Below are 19,093 nucleotides of genomic sequence, written 5' to 3'. Positions count from 1 at the left end.
ACCTGAGATTGTGGTGGGGCAGCCTCCGACCTGGCACCTCCCCTGGGCGTCCCTCTCCACACAGCCCTGCCCAGTTCCCTCCCCCCTCCCGCAACCGCCCAACCACCTCCTCCTGCCTCCTAGTTCTAGAGGAGTGCTCTTTTGATGTCCATTTGCAACTAGCACCCCATGGCCCTGCACGGAGTCAATCCAGCTAATGACCTCAACCTTAACTGCACAACTTTGAAACTGCTAGATAGGTGGGAAATGAACAAAAAAAAAAAAAAAAAAAAAAGAGGAGAAACACTTAACAACAGTTACAAAAAAAGTTATATGGGACTGTATTCTCACATCATGGACTCAAAGATGCTGGGTTGTATTTTTGTTTGCAAACAAGTCTTAGATAAGGGAATTGGTGCCAGGAAGAGATGTAGAGTCTGACTTTGGAAAAATGAGGGAAAATCTGGGATTGATTAATTGACGTGGATGAGACTGAAAATTGTGATAACAACATAACATTTAAAGATGAAATCCTAGCAGCCTAGAACATGCAGTGGAAATTTTTCTAAGTAGCACCAGAAAAGACCTTAATCACTACACAAAGTGGGTCAGTAGTTCAAGATCTCCCTAAGAAAATAGGAGGCCGAGACCACTTTCATTCAGGTTGCAGCAAACAGGCAAGAAACAGAGCATTTTAATCTTGTGCAAAGTCAGAAAAGAAGAGAAAAAGATGAGATGCTCCTCTACTTCATCCCTAAGGCTAGTTTAATATTGACACCAAATTAGACAAGGATGATAGAAGAAGAGTTACAGGGCAAGCACACCAAGTAACTGAGATGCAAAAACCTACATAAAATACTGGCAAAGGAAATCCAGCAAAGTATAAACCATGTAATACGCCATCATCAAGGGGGTTTATCGTCAGCATGCAAGCTTGAGTGAACATTAAAGATTTAATAATTTAATTCACCATAAGCATAGATGGAAGAAGAAAAGACATGCTCACCTCAAGAGATGGGAACAAAGCAGTTGATAAAATCCAATCACACTGAGAGATAAGGACGCTGAGCAATCATGGACCAGAAAAGGAGTTCCTTAAGTTGGAAAAATACAACTGGCATGATAGTTCATGGGAAAATGTGGGACATTCTCTTTAAAATTAATTAGCATTAAAATAAGGATGCTTTCCCAATTTGAAGACTGGCGTCTGGCATCTTAAACATTAGAAAGCAGCCATCTTAGGTGCATCCATTGGTCTCAACCCACCTGGATCAAAGGAGAATGAAGAACACCAAGGACACGAGGTGATTACGAGCCCAAGAGACAGAAAGGGCCACGTGAATCAGCTACTACATCATCCTGAGACCAGAAGAACTAGATGGTGCCCGGCTACTACCAATGACTGCCCTGACAGGGAACACAACAGAGAAACCCTAAGGGAGCAGGAGAACAGTGGGATGCAGACCCCAAATTCTCATAAATTCATACTTAATGGTCTTACTGAGACTGGAAGGATCCCGGTGGTCATGGCCCCCAGACCTTCCGTTGCCCCAGGAAAGGAACCATTCCCGAAGCCAACTCTTCAGACATGGATTGGACTGGACAATGGGTTGGAGAGGGATGCTGGTGAGGAGTGAGCTTCTTGGATCAGGTGGACACTTGAGACTATGTTGGCATCTCCTGCCTGGAAGGGAGATGAGAGGGTGGAGGGGGTTTAGAAGCTGACGAAAAGGACACGAAAAGAGAGAGTGGAGGGAGAGAGCAGGCTGCCTCATTAGGGGGAGAGTAATTGGGAGTGTGTAGCAAGGTGTATACGCGTTTTTGTGTGAGAGACTGACTTGATTTGAAAACTTCCACTTAAAGCACACACAAAAATATTAAAAAAATAAGGATGCTTTCTATCATTATTTATATTAAATATTTAACACTGGAGGCCCAAGCTAGAACAAAATGACAACAAAAAGAAGGAAAAGCTGCAACTGCTATTACTCATAGATTACAGAAATGCCTCCACGGAAAAATTAACAAACCATTGAAATTAACGCTAGTCAATCATAAATATAAACTAAAAAATAAACTGCATTTCTATGCATCAGCATCAAGCCGACTCTGTTGTAGCTCTTAGTGAAGGCAGAGGACACTGACAAGGAAATAGCAGGATTCAGGTGGGCTAGACAAGGAGGGGAGAACACTATTTTACACCAGGCTTCATGTATAGCCATGGGTATGTGTTAGTCATCTAGTGCTGCCATAAGAAAAAAATAACACAATTGGGTGGCTTTAAAGAACAGATATTTATTTTCTCACAGTTCGGGAGGCTAGAAGTAGGAATTCAGGGCATGGCTCGTGTCTACTTCAGCTTCTAGCAGCTTCCAGCCACCCTTTGCGTTCCTGGCCTTGTAGATTATCTTCCCCTTTGTCTGTCTCCCTCTTCCCCTGTTTGTGTCTGTGTCTATTCTGTTCTTTTTGTAACTCAGAAGGGATTAGGTTTAGGACTCACCCTACACTGGTATGGCCTCATTAAAATAATTTTAAAAATCCCCTATTTCCAAATCAGGTCACATTTATAGGTACAGTAGTTAGGATTTCAACGTACCTTTGGGGTTACACAATTCAGTCCATATAGTACCCTCACAAGATATTCTAGGCTGAGAGTACAAATATGAGCAGCTGAGAGTTCTATTTTTTGTCTATATTAGTTGGCTATCACTTGTCTGAGTCCACCCATATAAACTTTGGAGCAACTTATTATGAAGGACCAGGCCAACCTTTATTAGCCGTGTCCATTATGTGGAAAAACGCACACATTCCCATCACTGAAGCCCTGAGAAATTCATCGATAAGGGTGGAACGGGGTTGGGACCAAGAATTGTTTCATGGCGTTGGTAACATGGCATAGCTGTCAGACATCTACGTGGAGATGGCAGGTAATAATACTGACAGCTAACACTTACTGGTGCCAGGACTCTTGTGAGGGCTTCTCCTCTCTTAAGATACTTGCTCTGCATGATACCCATGTGAGGAATGTATCATTATAAGGCACATTTTACAGATGAAGAACTCGGTACACAGAGTTACTCTGACATTTGAATAGAAGTCATGAACCAGGAGGAGTTGAAATGGATGGAGGTGTAAACATCACATCCTCAGCTACAGACAGACAGCCACCGACTCCCTGAGGCATCCTAGAGAGAGGGTGTCAATAGAGAGAGAGGACTAAGCACTGAGCCTGAGGGCACTCTGACATCTAGAAGTCGGACAGATGAACGGCAGCCAACAAAGCTCTCTGAAGTCCAGTGTGGTTCCTGGAGCATGGTCTGTCCTTTCTCTGGACTGCATTTTACCAGTCCCCCTCCCATCCGCACTGGGTGTCCCCTTCACAATGGCAGGGACAAAGTGTACTTTCACCACTGCGTCCACATGATGTAGACTATTCCTGGCACGTGGAATCTTTATCTGAAATTCCACAGCACATCTCTAGAGGCTCATGTTCTCATAGCTTCTGTCGCCTCTGCAGCCCTTGCTTCTGTCTGTCCGTCTGCTGGGCTGCACCACACGGAACCAGTTATGAAATTCAAGCCCATCTTACACTCGCCAAGGTCCTACTCACACAAAATTTGTATTAGCTTAAAAGAAAAGGTGTGTAGATAAGATACACAAGGGATTTAATTGCAGAAAACAAACCTTAAAATGAAATGGCTGGGAATGGTGGCCTCCCTTTGTAAAAAGGCGTCTCTGTACAGACTACGGGAAAATGCAGTTAAGATATGGGTCATGGGAAAAGGAGCGTTTGTAGCAATCTGGTAATCACTCAGACCACCTGTAAAAATGTTTTCATCCTTTTTCTAATACCTTACACAAAACAAAATTCCAGATGGATAGAATATTTAAAATTAAAATATGCAACCATAAAAATTTTAGAAGTTTTTATTTTCTTTTTATTGATAAAAGAGAAAGACTTTTTAAAAATCCCAAAATATGAAGGCTAAAACTGTTAAGATCTATAGATCTTTGGCATATCAAAAAGTATATGAAGGGAGTAAAAATACAGGCAAAGAGCTGAAAAAAAGCTTGCAGGCTAAGGATTTGAATAGAGATTTCTCGAAATCAGGTGTAGAAACTGTCAACAAGCACAGGAAAAGAAGCGTAACCTCATTAGTCATCAGGGAAATGCAAATCTAAACTAAAGTGCACTATTATTTCAAAACCACTAAGATGGCTAAAATCAACAGGATGGACAAGTGTCGGCGACGATGTGGAGTAGCTGGAATACCGCTGGTGGAAATGTAAAATGATCCAATTGTTTTGGAAAATGGTTTGGCAATTCTGCAGAAAGTTAAACAGAGAATTCCCATACAACACTGCAATTGCACTCCTAGGTCTGCACCCGGAGAATCAAAAGCATGTTCACATACAAACTCACACAGAAGATTCCTAGTAGTGTTATTCGTAACAGCCAAAATGTGGAGAGAACCCACATGTCATGACCTGATAGACAGGATGTGGTATATTCATAGACTGGAATATTACTCAGCCACAAAAAGGCACCAAGTACTGATACATGCCACAACATGGACGAACCTTGAGAACATTACGCTAAATGAAAGAAGCCAAACACAAATGACCGCATCGTGTATGATTCCATTTACATGAAATGTCCAGAACAGACAAACCAACACAGACAGAAGTAGATTAGTGGTTGCTACGGCTTGGAGGAAAGGAGTAATGAGGATGACTGTTAATACGCCTTTATTAACAAGGGCCTTTATTTACGGGGCACTGAAAATATTCTGAAGCTAGAAAGTGGTGACTGTTGTGCCAAGTCTGCCCATATACTAAAAGCCACGGTATTGTGCATATTTTCAAAGGCAGTGTTACGGCAGGTGAATTGTATCTCAATAGAAGTATTTGTGATTCCTAAAAGACTAACTTTTCAATTAACATATAGAACCTATAAATCAGTAGGGAAAAAAACAATCCAATTTTAAAACGTCTCCCTCCAAAGCAAAGGGAAGGGGGTACATTCCATCCGTACAGCTTATTTTTTTTATCTCTTCATTATTCAACTTCTATTCTCATCTTATGTAACTCTAAATTATACAAATAATTGTCTCCATTTTCCTTATCCCTGTTTTCACTATTTAACTAAATAAAGACAGCAACACAGTGTTTTTTATAAAAACCCACCCACATTCACTCAAATCATTTTTTAGCACTTCTTAGGTGCCAGGTACCAGGATGCTCTGACAAACACAACAGACAAGTTCCTGCCTGCATGGGCCTTGTATTTTTGTGAAGCAGGCAGATGATAAATCAGCCAACCAGCTCTTAATGTAACCTAACATTAAGGAGGGAAACATGTAATTTTGGAGCTATCTCAAGCTGTTGTCTCTCTCACAAAGATTTCTCCGAATCTAGTGAAAAGTAAACACCTCGAAGGAACTCTGTGGGGCCAATAAATGTGAAAAAGCCATTACATTTCAGTTTTGTTTTGTTACTTTCACCTGCTACCCTGTCATTATTTTTTAATAACATGATTATGGAGCTGACATCAAACTCTCACCACTCGGCTGAAAGAAAAAACCAAACCCGTAGCCATCGAGTCAATTCTGACTCAGAGACCGTATAGGACAGAGTAGAACTGCCCCATAGGGTTTCCAGGGAGCAGCTGGTGTTAGGACACAATTCCCTCTTATAAGAATCTGAAGGCTGTTCACTGTGGATGTGGGAGGGACTCAGTAACACTTGCAGAGATTTCCACATGGGTGGGGTGCTCTAGTGTGAGCATCGGGGGAATGGACCCCATGTGCACTTTGCAGCCTTCTGCAGATTATGACACAACAAACATTCACTCTTCATCGTCCTACATCTTGGAAGAGAACAGAGGGAATTGTTAGGCAGGACCCTTCGAAAATGCAGGGCAAGAAATTTTATTGCAACATTAAATGGAAAATAAAATCTTCCTACGTTTTTCCTCCTTCCCTACCTCATTTCAAGGAGATAGCTGGACTCACAGTGTTGAAGCCCTGAAACTTCAAGACTCTGAAGAGTCTGTGGTAAAAGCCTCAGCTCACTGAGGTGATCACACTGAGTGAACCGGAGCCCAGGGGAAGAGTGACAGTCAGATAGTAGGGTCCTAGACATTGGGAAGGGGTAGGACCTCCTTCTTGATAGTGCCCTGGAGGGGGTTACAGCACCTCAAAGGCTGATGCAGGCACATAAGTAGACAAACCCTATTATGCTGTTGACAGCCCCACCAAGGTTCTCATGATCCAGCTGAGAATGGAAACAGCAGAACGAATGCTTCTAGAGAGATCACCCACATACGCTGAGGCAATGGGTGTGTTCAAGGTCTTCTCCAAGCACTGGTCCTTCATTAGACCCTGGGAATCATTGCATATCTGGAGGAGGGAGTACCCTAAAAGTAAGTGAGGTTAAAAACTCCCCTCAATTTTGTAAGCAGGTAGTTCTGAGCCTCAATTCATTTTATTTTTTAAAAAATCATGCTTTTATTCATACATGATTTTGTGCAGACTCGCACATAAAATTCGTATTACTCATTCATGCATTAAGTCAACAAAGATTTCCTGTATAAACAGCTACATGTCAGACCCTAGGCCAGATGCTCTTAGTGATGAAATGACTTACAGAAGCTGCCTCACTGCCTGGTGAGAGAAACGGCCAAGTTAACAGGTGTATCAGTCACGTATTGCTGTGTAACAAATGACTCCAAAAGGTAGTGTCTTAAAAAAACAACCATTTACTAAGCTCACAATTTTTCAGGTTGTCAATTTGGGGTTCTTCTGATCTGGGCCAGCCACAGCGGCTCACAGCAGGGCTTACTCATGTGCCTACAATTTGATTCCAGGTCACCTGCGAGCCAGTTTCATAAAATCAACTCAGGGAAACCGCTGGATCCTCTTTCCAATGGTCCCTCATCATTCAGCAGGCTGGCCTGGGGTCACTCCCACAGGTTCTCAGGGTTTAAGAGCAACAAAAGGGCAAGACTCAATGTAAAATCTTTTCAATTCTCTCCTTGTATCATCTCTGCTACTATTTCAATGGCTGAAGCAACCGTAAGGTCGGCCTTCAACAGGTAGAAGAAGACTCCTACTGCTAATGAAAGGTGCTCTGGAGTCTCATAGAAGGCGTGGGCACAGAGAGAGGAAGAATGTGTAGTAAATGCAATTGTGTTTTATGCTGCAGTAAAGGGTTTCCTGGGTACAATGGAGTACAGAGCAAGAAGTGGACTCATCTACCAGGAGAAGATTCAGGCAAGACTACAACCAGGAAGTGATGCCTGAACCAAGTTGGGAATATGACTGAATAGTTAAGGGGTGAAAAAAGGCCGAGCATCCAGGAAGCCTCAGGTATTTTCCAGAGGCTTCAGTAAAAGGGGAGGGATGGCTTGATGAGAAAAGTCTGAGGAAACAGGCTGAAAACACTGGGGCATTTGTTACATTTGTGAACAGGCACAGATTATCTTTTGTTCTATTGTTTCCCTACCATTCCTGCCTCTTCTCTCCTTTGGGGTCACACAAAACAAGCCCCTACCATCCCCATGTGGAAACTTTTATTTTCCTTGGAGAAGACTCCTCCTTCCTCATCACCACCCCAACCTTCTTAATTTCCTCCTCAAATGGTCTCCCCATTTGCTGCTTTCTCTTCTAAATGGCCTCCTAAACAAAAGCAGTTCCCCAAGTCAACTCCCAAACTTCCCATTCTGACTGACCACAAAACTCCTGAGTCTTAGGGCTTCTTGGTGAAGTCATGAGCCTAATCTTTCCAATGGGGACAGTTTTCTTCACCTTCACGCTTCACCAGGGAGAGTAGGCCAGCAGACGGGAAGGGAGAGAACATCTCCTAGTCAGAGAGCAGAGCCTGTGTGAAGCCTCAGAGGCTAAGGAGACCTAAGAGTGGCTCAGAGTGGACATTTTATAACCAGAGCTGGAGAGACATGATTCCAACAGAGTCAAATGAGAGGACTGGGAGAAAGCAGCTGCCCATGATACTGTTATCATTCCCTGTGCTCTCTTTACCCACCAGGGGATAGTAACCCCTTACACGGCACGGAAAAGTTGCAATTCATTTTTAGTATCTAATCTCCTTCTTCCCACATTGGCACTAGCACTTCTCAAGTGCCTACCTGACAGTTTCATGTTTTTCTGGTTGCCCTGTTTAGCTTCAAACTGGGCCCATGGAACTCAGCACTGTCAGCAATGATGTCACACAGGATTACGGAAGCCTTGGTGCTAACTCAGATCTCAGCTGCTTTTTGAAAAGGGTGCCGATCTCAGGTCTTGTGGGAGAGAAACCTTAGCTACTGAATCAAGGAAATTCAGGAGCAAGCCAGAGTCCCCAGGTTATCAAAGGGTCCTGCTGGGAGAAGGGATAAATGTCCTTCAGAGACCATTATGTTTGGACATCTTCACCCAGGCAGGATGAAACAGTGATACACGAGGAAAAGGCCTTTCTCTAAGACTGTAGATAAAGATGAGGAAAAATCGACCCAGATTGATGAGTGCTACAGAACAAAAGCTCTGACTTCCACCAGAAAAGAGAGCCATGGTAGGACAAGATGAAGGATTTGGGATGAATGGATAAGGTCATAAGGAAGATTCTCCTGAGAAAGCACTTTCTGTCATTTAGTAGATAATTAACCAAAGTTTATTTTGTCAATAAGAAATGTAGGAATAAATGAGGGATGAAACAAAAGAATTCAATTGTAAGTTTGAGAGCTTTCCAGAATAGCTGCAGACAAGGCACTCTTTTGTTCTGGATCTGAACATGATGGAAGGGAAGGAAGCCAGTGGGCAACTGGGGCAGAGAGTATAGGATGGTGGAAAGGGTGGGTAGGAAGAAGCGTACTTCATTATTATATTTTCTACTGAGATGGAATTAATATACCATGTGAAGAACTAAGGAAATTATTCAGGAGGTTCTGGGAGTAGTAGGTTGAAGAGCCCAGAACCCATATCATTGAGGGCAGAAGAAGGGCTGTAGACTCCTCCCTAGATCCAGGAACTCCCCTTCCCCTCCTGTGTCTCCTGCCCACCTCCCTCAAGAGCCTAACAACCCCTAACCACAAACATGGCTACAGGATAGAATTTTTTATTTTCCTACTTTTCTCAACCTGAGCTTCATCTAGGATCAGTCATGTATCACTCTTTTCAGGCCAGTTTTGTTGCCCTCCCCACTACTATTACCTCTGCTGTCCTCCTCCACCCAGTGCTGCCCTCCACTGACCCTGCTTCCTGCTGCTTCCTGCTTTTCTGACTGGCCTCTAATACCCTTTGAGAGATCCCCCACCCCATCTTCTGTCTGTCACTGGAGCTTACATTCCCCTCCCAAACTCCTTCTCTTTCTTCCTTAACTCGCCAATCATTCCCTCATACTCAGAAAAATACTGACCCTTATGCTGACATATTCAAGCCCTGCCCCCCGCCCCCCCCCCCAGGAGGCATGGTTGTGATTTGGCTGCCCTCAGTCTAACCAACACTGAGTTCCTGGTCAGCATCCTGGAGTCCTGGCAAGAAGAGCCAGGTACCTCCAGGAGCATATGGAGGAGGAGACAGGGGCTGAAGAGGCTACCACACCTACTGGTGCTGCTACACATGTGGGAGACCTGGCTGCAGAGGGTGCAGGCATGGCCTCAAAGTCAAAGGAGAAAGCACATGAAGACATGCTAGGACTCTCAGACTGAGAGAAGCAGGATGTGTGGACTGCAAAATATGCACCCTTCAGGGAAGAACTTCATTCAGGCTTCTTAAACCCACCTCACCTGGAAGATCCATCCTTTTAGCCTTGTGCCCCTTCCACGCCCCCTCTAGTACATGGAGAGATCCAGCCCCAGAGCACCAGGGTGGAAGAAGCCCCAGGATAGCAGTCCGAAGACATGAGGTCCACTCAAAAGCCAAGGAGAGAAGAGGACAAGACTCACCTGCAGATAAGGTCTCGGGGCCCTGAGAATGAGCACAATGTTTGTAAGGGAAGAGAAATGGGATTTCAGTGGGACATGGAAGTCTGAGAAAGAGCCTCTGCAAAGGTAGCTCTAAGGGAGGTGTGATTGTGAAGGTGGGCTGGTCACTGAGTTCTTTGTAGTACAAGGTACCAGACAGAAGCCAGACTCTGGGGGGAACCTGCCTGCCGGTGAGCAGTGGGCATAAAACCCTAAACCAGTGAGAATCGAATCCCTTCCCAGCAGCTTCTGCACAGATCAGTGATGTTTGCTTGGTCTTTCTCTTTTCTGTGGTCTAACCTGATCTGTCCTGAGATCAGAGAGTTGGAATAGAAAAGCCTGACTGAAATGAAATGAGCAAAGAGAAGACAAGGCCTCCTAAATCTGGTGAAGACAGAACACAGATAACCAAAGGTGAGGATGGGAAGAAACAGATTGAGTTCCAAGTCCCATCCACAGTATCCCAGGGCCTGGGAATCCCTGGAAGTGCCAGAGGTGTGTACTCCCTGGGAGATGCGACCCCAAGTGTCAGAGGAAGCCCTATGGAGCAAGGAAAGGAGGGCAGGGCCTCTAGGATGGGCACTTCCATACAGGCTGCCCATGTGAATTTCTCAGAGTGACCATGACAGATCCTGAGAGGGAGAGTTTGAGGCAAAGGAAAGTAAGTTTTCTGAAGAGGGGTGAATTCCACAGTCTCCTGATAATGAAACAGAAATCCTGTCCTGCTCAGAGGTACTGAGTAGGAGGGATTGTGAATTCCCATCCTGCACAGAGGCTGGCTGGGAAGTTTGACTGTCTAAAGACAATGTGGCCAAAGTCTTTTTTATCTTTCAAAGATATATCTTTAACTTCCTGCAAATTCAATCCTGGAAAAAAGCCTAGAATATACAAGTGTGGGTTTTTCAGGAGAGCAACAAGGGGAGAAGGTGATAGTGGCATATCAGAGAAGGAGAACAACAGTCTAATAGTCCCTGTGTTACTTAATGAATCACACATGGTGTCCAGCATTCTTCCTTATCTGTAGACATGTAAATGCAGTAGATGTTTTAGCAATAACTGAATTAATCCTCACAGAATTCGTTTTGGCCATTTCCAGGTACAGAGACCAGAAGAAGTCATTAGTTACAAGAGCAAGCAATAATTCGCTGGTCTGAATTTTGTTCAATTTCTGTGTTTGCCCTTCATAGATGGATAAAAGTCTCTGAATCTGGCATTGAAGACAGTGTTTTCTCTATTGTTATGGATTGAATAGTGTCCCCCAAAATGTGTGCCCACCTGGCCAGACCATGATTCCCAGTATTGCGTGGTTGTCCTGCATTTTGTGATCTGATGTAATTACTTATGTGTTGTAAATTCTAACCTCTGTGATGTTAATAAGGCGGGATTAGAGACAGTTAGGTTAATGAGGGAGGACACAATCTACAGGATTAGGGTGAGTCTTGAGTCAGTCTCTTTTGAGATACAAAGAGAAGAGTGAGCGGAAATGAGAGGGACCTCATACCACCAAGGAAGAAGTGCCTGGAGTGGAGCACGTCTTTTTGACCCAGTGTCCACACGCTGAGAATTTCCTAGGCCAGGGGAAGATAGATGACAAGGACCTTCCCCCAGAGCCACAAAGAGAGAAAGCTTTCTCCTAGACCTGGTGCCCTGACTTCAAACTTGTTGCTTCTTAAACTGTGAGAGAATAAGCTTCTGTTTGTTAAAGCCATCCACTTGTGGTATCTCTGCTATAGCCACACTAAAAAAAAATAGCCACACTAAAAAAAAAAACTAGATAACTAAAAAACACATATATAAAATAGTAAAAAAAAAAAAAAAAAGTTTCAAATACACACACATACACGTATGATGTTATTAAACTTTAAAAGCTTTTACATTCTTATAACACATTTAACAATAGAGATTTGTATATAGAAGTTTTAATAAGAGCCATCCCCACATAAGTATATTGTACCTGCTCCCCTGAAGTGTCCAGTGTCCAAAGATACATATGTACCGTTTTACACACTTCTTTTTGCCGGGACACGTGTAAGTACATTCATTTCTTTGTTTTTATGGAAATTAGGTCACACTCTACCCATGTTTTTCTCTGAATCACTCTTCACTTGGTCAATATCATGAGTCAGAATCAGGCCAGGGGCTGACTGCAGAACAGATGATCAGTTGCTCATATTCACGTTCAAGTTGAAGCTGAAGAAAATTAAAACAAGTCCATGAGTCAAAGTATGCCCTAGAGTATATCAAACCTGAATTTAGAGAGCATCTCAAGAATAGATTTGATGCACTGCACACTAATGATCGAAGACCAGATTAGTTGTGGGATGATAGCAAGGACATCATATATGAAAAAAACAGTCATTAGAAAGACAGGAAAGAAAGCAAACACCAAAGAGGATGTCACAAGAGACTCTGAATCTTGCTCTTGAATGTACAGTAGCTAAAGAGAATGGAAGGAAAAATAAAGTAAAAGAGCTCAATAGAATACCTGAAAGGGAAGCTGGAGAAGACAAAGTATGATAATATAATGTGAACAGATCTGGAGTTAGAAAACCAAAAGGGAAGAAAACACCTGGCATTTCTCAAGCTAAAAGAACTGAAGGAAATATTCAAGCCTCTAGGTGCAATACTGAAGGATTCTATGGGCAAAATATCGAACAACAGAGGAAACATCAAAAGTAGATGGAAGGAATACACAGACTCAATACACCAAAAACAATTGGTCGACGTTCAACCATTTCAGGAGGTAGCATAGGATCAAGAGCTGATGGTACTGAAGGAAGAACTCCAAGCTGCACTGAAGCCATTGGCAAAAAACATGGCTCCAGGAATTGATGGCGTACCAAATGAGATGTTTCAACACACGGACGCAGTGCTGGAGGTGCTCACTTGTCTATTCCAATATATTTGGAAGACAGCTACCTGACCAAATGACTGAAAGAGATCTATATGTGTGCCCATTCCAAAGAGAGGTGGTCCAACGGAATGCGGAACTTATCGAGCAATGTCATTAACATTACATGCAAGAAAAATTTTGCTGAATATAATTTAAAAACAGTTGCAGCAGTACACAGACAGGGAACTACCAAAAATTCAAGCTGGATTCAGAGGAAGACATGGAACGTGGGATATCATTTCTGATGTCTGATGGATCTTGGCTGAAAGTAGAGACTATCACTAAGATGTTTACCTATTTTTGTTTACTATACAAGCACACTCAACTGTGTGGCTCATGACAAATTGAATAGCTTACCAAAGAATGGGAATTCCAGAACACTTAACTGTAGTCATGCAGAATATCTACGTAGACCAAGAGGCAGTCATTTGAGTAGGGCAAGGGGATACTGTGTGGTTTAAAATCAGAAAGTTGTGTGTCATGGCGGTATCCTTTCACCATACTTACTCAATCTGTATGCTGAGCAAATAATCTGAGAAGCTGGTCTGTAAGAAGAAGAACATGGCATTAGTTTTGGAGAAAGATTCACTAACAACCTATGATATGGAGCTGATACGACCTTGCTTGCTGAAAGTAAAGAGGACTTGAAGCAATTACTGATGAAGAGCAACCACTACAGCCTTCAGTATGGATTACACCTCAACATAAAGAAAACAAAAATTCTCACAACTGGACCAGTAAGCAACACCATGATAAACAGAGAAAATACTGAAGTCATCAAGCATTTCATTTAACTTGAATCCATAATCAATGCCCACAGAAGCAGCAGTCAAGAATTCAAACAATGTATTGCATTGGGCAAATCTATTGCAAAAGACCTCCTTAAAGTGTTGTGAAGGAAAGATGTCACTTTGAGGACTAAGGTGTGCCTGAGCAAAGCCATGATATTTTCTATCACCTCACATGCTTGAGCAAGTTAGACAATGAATACGGAAAACCAAAGAACTGATTCATTTAAAATATGGTGTTGGCAAAGAATACTGAATATACCATGGACTGCCAGAAGAATAAACAAATCCATCTGGGAAGAAGTACACCCAGAATGCACCTTAGAAGCAAGGATGGCGAGACTTCGTCTCACGTGCCTTGGACATATTTTCAGGAAGGACATGTCCCAGGAGAGGCTCATCATGCTTGGAAAAGCTGAGGGTCAGAAAAAAAAAGAGGAAGGCGCTCAACAACATGAACTGACACAATGGCTGCAAGAATGGGCTCAAACATGGCAATGATTGTGAGGATGGTTCAGGATCAGGCAGTGTTTCATTCTGTTTTACACAGGATCGATGGCCTCTAAGAGCCACAACTAACATATGTAAGCATATGTGTGTGTGTGTGTGTGTGTGTGTGTGTGTATACCCATTGCCGTCGAGTCGGTTCCAACTCATAGTGACCCTACAGGACAGAGCAGAACTGCCCCACAGAGTTCCCAAGGAGCGCCTGGTGGATTCGAAATGCTAACCTTTTGGTTAGCAGCTATAGCTATTAACCATTATGCGACTAGGGTTTCCATATAAAAAAAAAAAAATTTATGTATATATATATATACACACATATATATATACACACACTTTTTTTTTTCATATATATGTGTGTATATATATATTCTGTTCACCAGTTTTGCATCTCTAGAGATCCCAGGCTAAGATATTTGGTACCTACAGTGGTTCCAGAGGAACCAAATCTTAAGGACGAGTTTTTTGAATTGATTCTCAAGTCTGGCTAATCTTAAAGGCACTGATGACTGTCTCCAGTAGTAAATAGGCTATTGCTAATCCATGGTGGGAGGTGACAATAGAAATACGCAAAATACTACTACCACTGGATCAAATATTTGTGAGAGACAAGGCTCTGCCTGATTACATATTTGATACTTTTCTATAATTTTGTCAGAATAAGAATAATAAGGAAGCTGCTTGGTTGGTCCTGCTTTTGGAGCCACACTGGTGAATGAAAGAAATGGGCTCAAAGCTCAAGCACCACATACAAGACCTGAAAGCTGCCACTTGTGCCCAGAAAGAAAACCATATTTCTTATAGTAACAAGGCTAATGCTGCCAAAAATAAACTCAGATTCTTATCATAAGAGTGACTGAATTAAAGCGCCAGTTGAATATCCAACCTCAAATGGTTTCTGAAGTTAAAGTAAGGGCACTGATTGGGAAGAAATGGGATCCTGAAACTTGGGATGAGGACATATGGGCAGATAGTCAGGAAGCGGGGGACAATGAACCTCCAATTTCTGTTGAATCGCTCTTCCTAACAGAACCAGACCTCTTACTCCCATCTGAAGAGATTCTCTAACTCTGCCTGCTAAGGCACCCTTCCCAGTAAAACAATTATCCCTTCCACCTCCATCTGATGAGATTACCCCAGCTGTGCCTGAAGTGTCTTGTTTGAGTTGTCTCCTGGGGTGGTGTCTGGGGCATTGCCTGGGGCATCACCTTAGGCAGATGCCTTATAAGACACGGCTGAACATCCCACTGCCACTGCCCATTTTTGCTTCCAGACCTATACCTAGGCTTCAGTCCCAACAAGCCCCAAAAGGTGAGCTATGAAGTGTGACCCAGGAAAAGCTATGCTAAACTCCAAAAGAACTGCTTGATTTTTCTAATATATACATACATACAGAAACCTGGGGAATATGTGTGGGAATGGCTATTATGGCTGTGGGATAACGGTGCAAGCAACATAAAGGTGGATTAGTCTGAGTTTATTGATATAGGCCCAGGAAGCATAGATTCTTCATTCAGTGTTTCAGCTTGAGAGGTTAGAAAAGGATCTCATAGTTTATTTGGCTGGTTTACTGAAGCATGGATTAAGTGGTGGCCTAAAATAAATCAAGTGGAAATGGCAGATCTGCCATTGTATACTGTAGGAGAAGGTATCCAAAGGCTGAGGGAAATTGGCATGTTAGAATGGATTTATTAGGCTGGACCCACAGACCCACACACGGAGTGCCCAGAGGGCTCTCTTTTTACCACAGCAGTGAGGTCCAAATTTGGGAAGCAAGCCCCAGCATTATTGAAGACTTCTGTGGTTGCTATTTTATGTAAGTAAGAGTCCACAGTGAGAACTGCCCTAACTGAATGAAGACACCTAACTACAATGCAGTTGACTGGACCCCATGGTGGTAGCAGCCAAATGGTAGCACTCAATCAACAAAGACAAGGTGGGTGTGGTTACCATAACAGACAGTAGAGTCAAAGCAGTAATCAGAACAGTCTGCTCGCATGGATTTATGGCATTGGCTACTTAGTCATAGTGTCCCTGGGAGTGAAAGAGCTGGGAAATGTACATCTCCTGGTACCTAGCGTCTTAGATATCCAGTGCTCCTGTAACAGAAACACCACAAACGGATGACTTTAACAAAGAAAATTATTCCCTCACAGTCTAGAAGGCTATAAGTCCAAATTCAGGGTGCCAACTCCAGGGGAAGCCTTTTTCTCTCTGTCACTCCTAGGGGAAGGTCTTTGTCACCAATCTTCCCCTGGACAAGAAGGTTCTCAGCACAGGGATCCTAGGTCCAAAGGATGCACTGCTCCTGACACTTCTTTCTTGGTGCTACTGAGGTCCCCCTGTCTCTCTGCTCTTTTCTCTTTTATATCTCAAAAGAGATTGACTTAAAACACAACTTAATCTTGTAGACTGAGCCCTGCCTCCTTAACATAACTGCTTCAAAACCTCGATCATTAACATCATAGAGGTATGATTTACAATACATTGGAAAATCACATCAGCTGACAAAATGGTGGATAATCGCACAATACTGAGAAGCATGGCCTAGTCAAGCTGATATATACATTTTGGGAAGACAGAGTTTAATCCGTAACACCTAGTATGCAGCTATCAACCTGTTAAAGCCTTTTTCTCCATACCTGTTTCAAAGTATCACCCGAAACAGTGTGCCTTCTCTCTGACCTAAGTATAAGGACCAAATAATGTACAGGAATCTCTGTTACATTTTCTCCATCTTACCATTATTTGGCCTCATACACAGACCCAGTCACTTAATTGCGCAGCAGAATGAAGAGATTAAAGCCCCAACATTTTTGCCAGTGGACCAGGAAGGTAGCTGCTCAGACATCAGAGAGCCTCAGAGAGACAGAGACCAGGCGGCTCAAGAGAGGGATACCATAAAGTTGTTTTTCATACCCCTCCCCACTCCCACAGTTGCATATGCTTTGCTCTGACCCTAAGAAGTAGATCAATCCTTTGAGAACTGCATTATGGGTTAGAACACCAACAAGGTCCCAGACTGAGTGACACTCCCATAGATTACATCCAAATATCACTGCAAAGTCTTCAAAATCTGAACTGACATCTGAGCCACAGCACACAGAAGTTGGGAAAGAACCTGCAGCCTGAACATAACTGGGTCAAGTGATTCCTAAAACAAACAACATCGACATTTTCTGTAAGATTGAAGTAAGACACAGTCTTGGAATCACAGACAAAAACTTTAAAAAGCTACTTTAACCATGCTCAAAGAAGTAACAGGCACAACTTAGAAAAATAGAAAAATACATAGAAACCATTCACAAATGAAAATTTTAGACAGGAAAAACAGAAAAATAGAGATAAAAAATTCACTTGATCAGCTCTACAGCGGAATGCTGTTGACAGACAAAAGGATCAATGAGATGAAAACAGTTCAATTGAAAATATCCAATCTGAAAACAGAGAACAAATATTGAAAAAAAATGAACAGAGCCTCAAAAAAATTCAAAAATATCTAACATTTATTTATTGGAATTCCATACGGTGTAGAGAAAATATGTGGTGTAGAAAAAAGTATCTGAAGAAATACTGGCTCAACACTTTCCCAATTTGTTGAAAGACATAAACTTACAGATTCAAGAAGCTATGCAAACTCCAACAAGTTAAACTCACATAATTTTACGCCCAAATGCCTCATTGTCAATTGTGGAATAACAAGGACCAAGAAAATATCTTCAAAGAAGCTAGAGAGAAAACAACTCATCTCACACAGGAGAAACAATTGGAATGACTCTGTATTCATCATCAGAAGCCATGGAGGCCAAAAGGCTGTGAAAACAACATTTTTTCAACACTGAAAGAAACATTAACCCAGTGTTCTATAGGCTGTTATTTCCTTCATGAGTAAAGGAAAAATATTGACATTCTCAGGTGAAAGACGCTTAAGAGAATTCATCGCCACCAGACTTGCTCTAAATGAAACACTAAAGGAAGTTCTTCAGGTGGCAGGCTTGGAATTTCAGCAATTATGGCAAGCAACAAAGTGGAAAGTATCTTCGGAAGTTCGCCCTCCACCAAAGATTAGACAGGTCTATAAAACAAACAATAACACACGTGAAGAAAGTGTTTCTTAGTTCAATCATGTGTATGAGACCAAAAGTACAAAACCAGCCCAAAAGCACTGAAAAGAGGGCAGGACGGAACAGGAATCATGGCGGATGGAAACGGGGAACTGGAGCACAGGAGAGAACAATATTGACACATCATGAATATTGCAACCAATGTCACAAAACAATTGTGTATAAATGGTTGAACAAGAAAGTAATTTGCTCTGTAAAGTTTCAAATAAAGCACAATAAAAAATAAAAAAAAAGTGGTAGGTATCTCGGTAAACATATTATGCTAACCCTGTTGTCACTGCACAACATGGCGCAGGACTCCCCTCTTTGCAAAGACTTTCTAGCCTATTGGAAAAACTTTGGAATATACTCTTGGTAGCAAATTAGTATTAGAGAATGGGGTTAATTTTGAAAATATGAGATGTCTGTACTCATGCCTGGTGAATAAACTGGATAATAATATTTTCAGAGCGAAATGAGATGTTCTAACAGAAAAATAGGCCTGAATTCCCACCTGGGCCATGAGCCTACTACTCTGAAGGCTTTTCCCAGAGAGGCATTTCAGGCACTTCTAGAGCAGCAGGAGCGCTGGGGAATGCAGGTGTCAACCTCCCCCAGGGCCTTCTCTGAGGGGTAAGTACCTGCTTTAGTACTGAGCTTAGTGGTTCATAAATAGTCATTCTGCATAAGGTCTTCAGGTTCAAGTCTGTAATCCAGCTGGGACTCTGTGTGTGCTGCATCTCTGCATCAAAAGAACATGCTTCTAGAAGCAGAATGCCAGGAGAGAGGCGGTTGGGCAGTTGGCGTTGGGGGGTGCTGCGCAGACAGGGGTGCCCGAGGGAGGCACAATATAGTCATTCTGCAGGAG

At 42.6% G+C, this 19,093-nt stretch overlaps 1 long non-coding RNA gene across 4 annotated transcripts in view; it reads right to left on the bottom strand.

Moving 5' to 3' along the window:
- LOC135229516 (uncharacterized) overlaps window positions 1-19,093 on the bottom strand; it is a 56,098-nt gene that overhangs the window by 4,236 nt on the left and 32,769 nt on the right. For 3 of the 4 annotated variants that reach the window (XR_010320205.1, XR_010320202.1, XR_010320204.1), the window contains 2 exons: window positions 11,892-12,127; window positions 269-1,663 (listed from right to left, as the gene is read on the bottom strand). This is a non-coding gene — a long non-coding RNA (uncharacterized LOC135229516). Of the gene's footprint in view, window positions 1-268; window positions 1,664-11,891; window positions 12,128-19,093 lie in introns of those variants that run through there. The other variant, XR_010320203.1, reaches the window with a different exon arrangement.

This window comes from Loxodonta africana, unplaced genomic scaffold (assembly GCF_030014295.1).
Source record: "Loxodonta africana isolate mLoxAfr1 unplaced genomic scaffold, mLoxAfr1.hap2 scaffold_33, whole genome shotgun sequence".
Lineage (NCBI taxonomy): Eukaryota > Metazoa > Chordata > Mammalia > Proboscidea > Elephantidae > Loxodonta > Loxodonta africana.
Note: the sequence above shows the minus strand (reverse complement) of the source record. Positions and strands in the feature narration are given on the sequence as shown.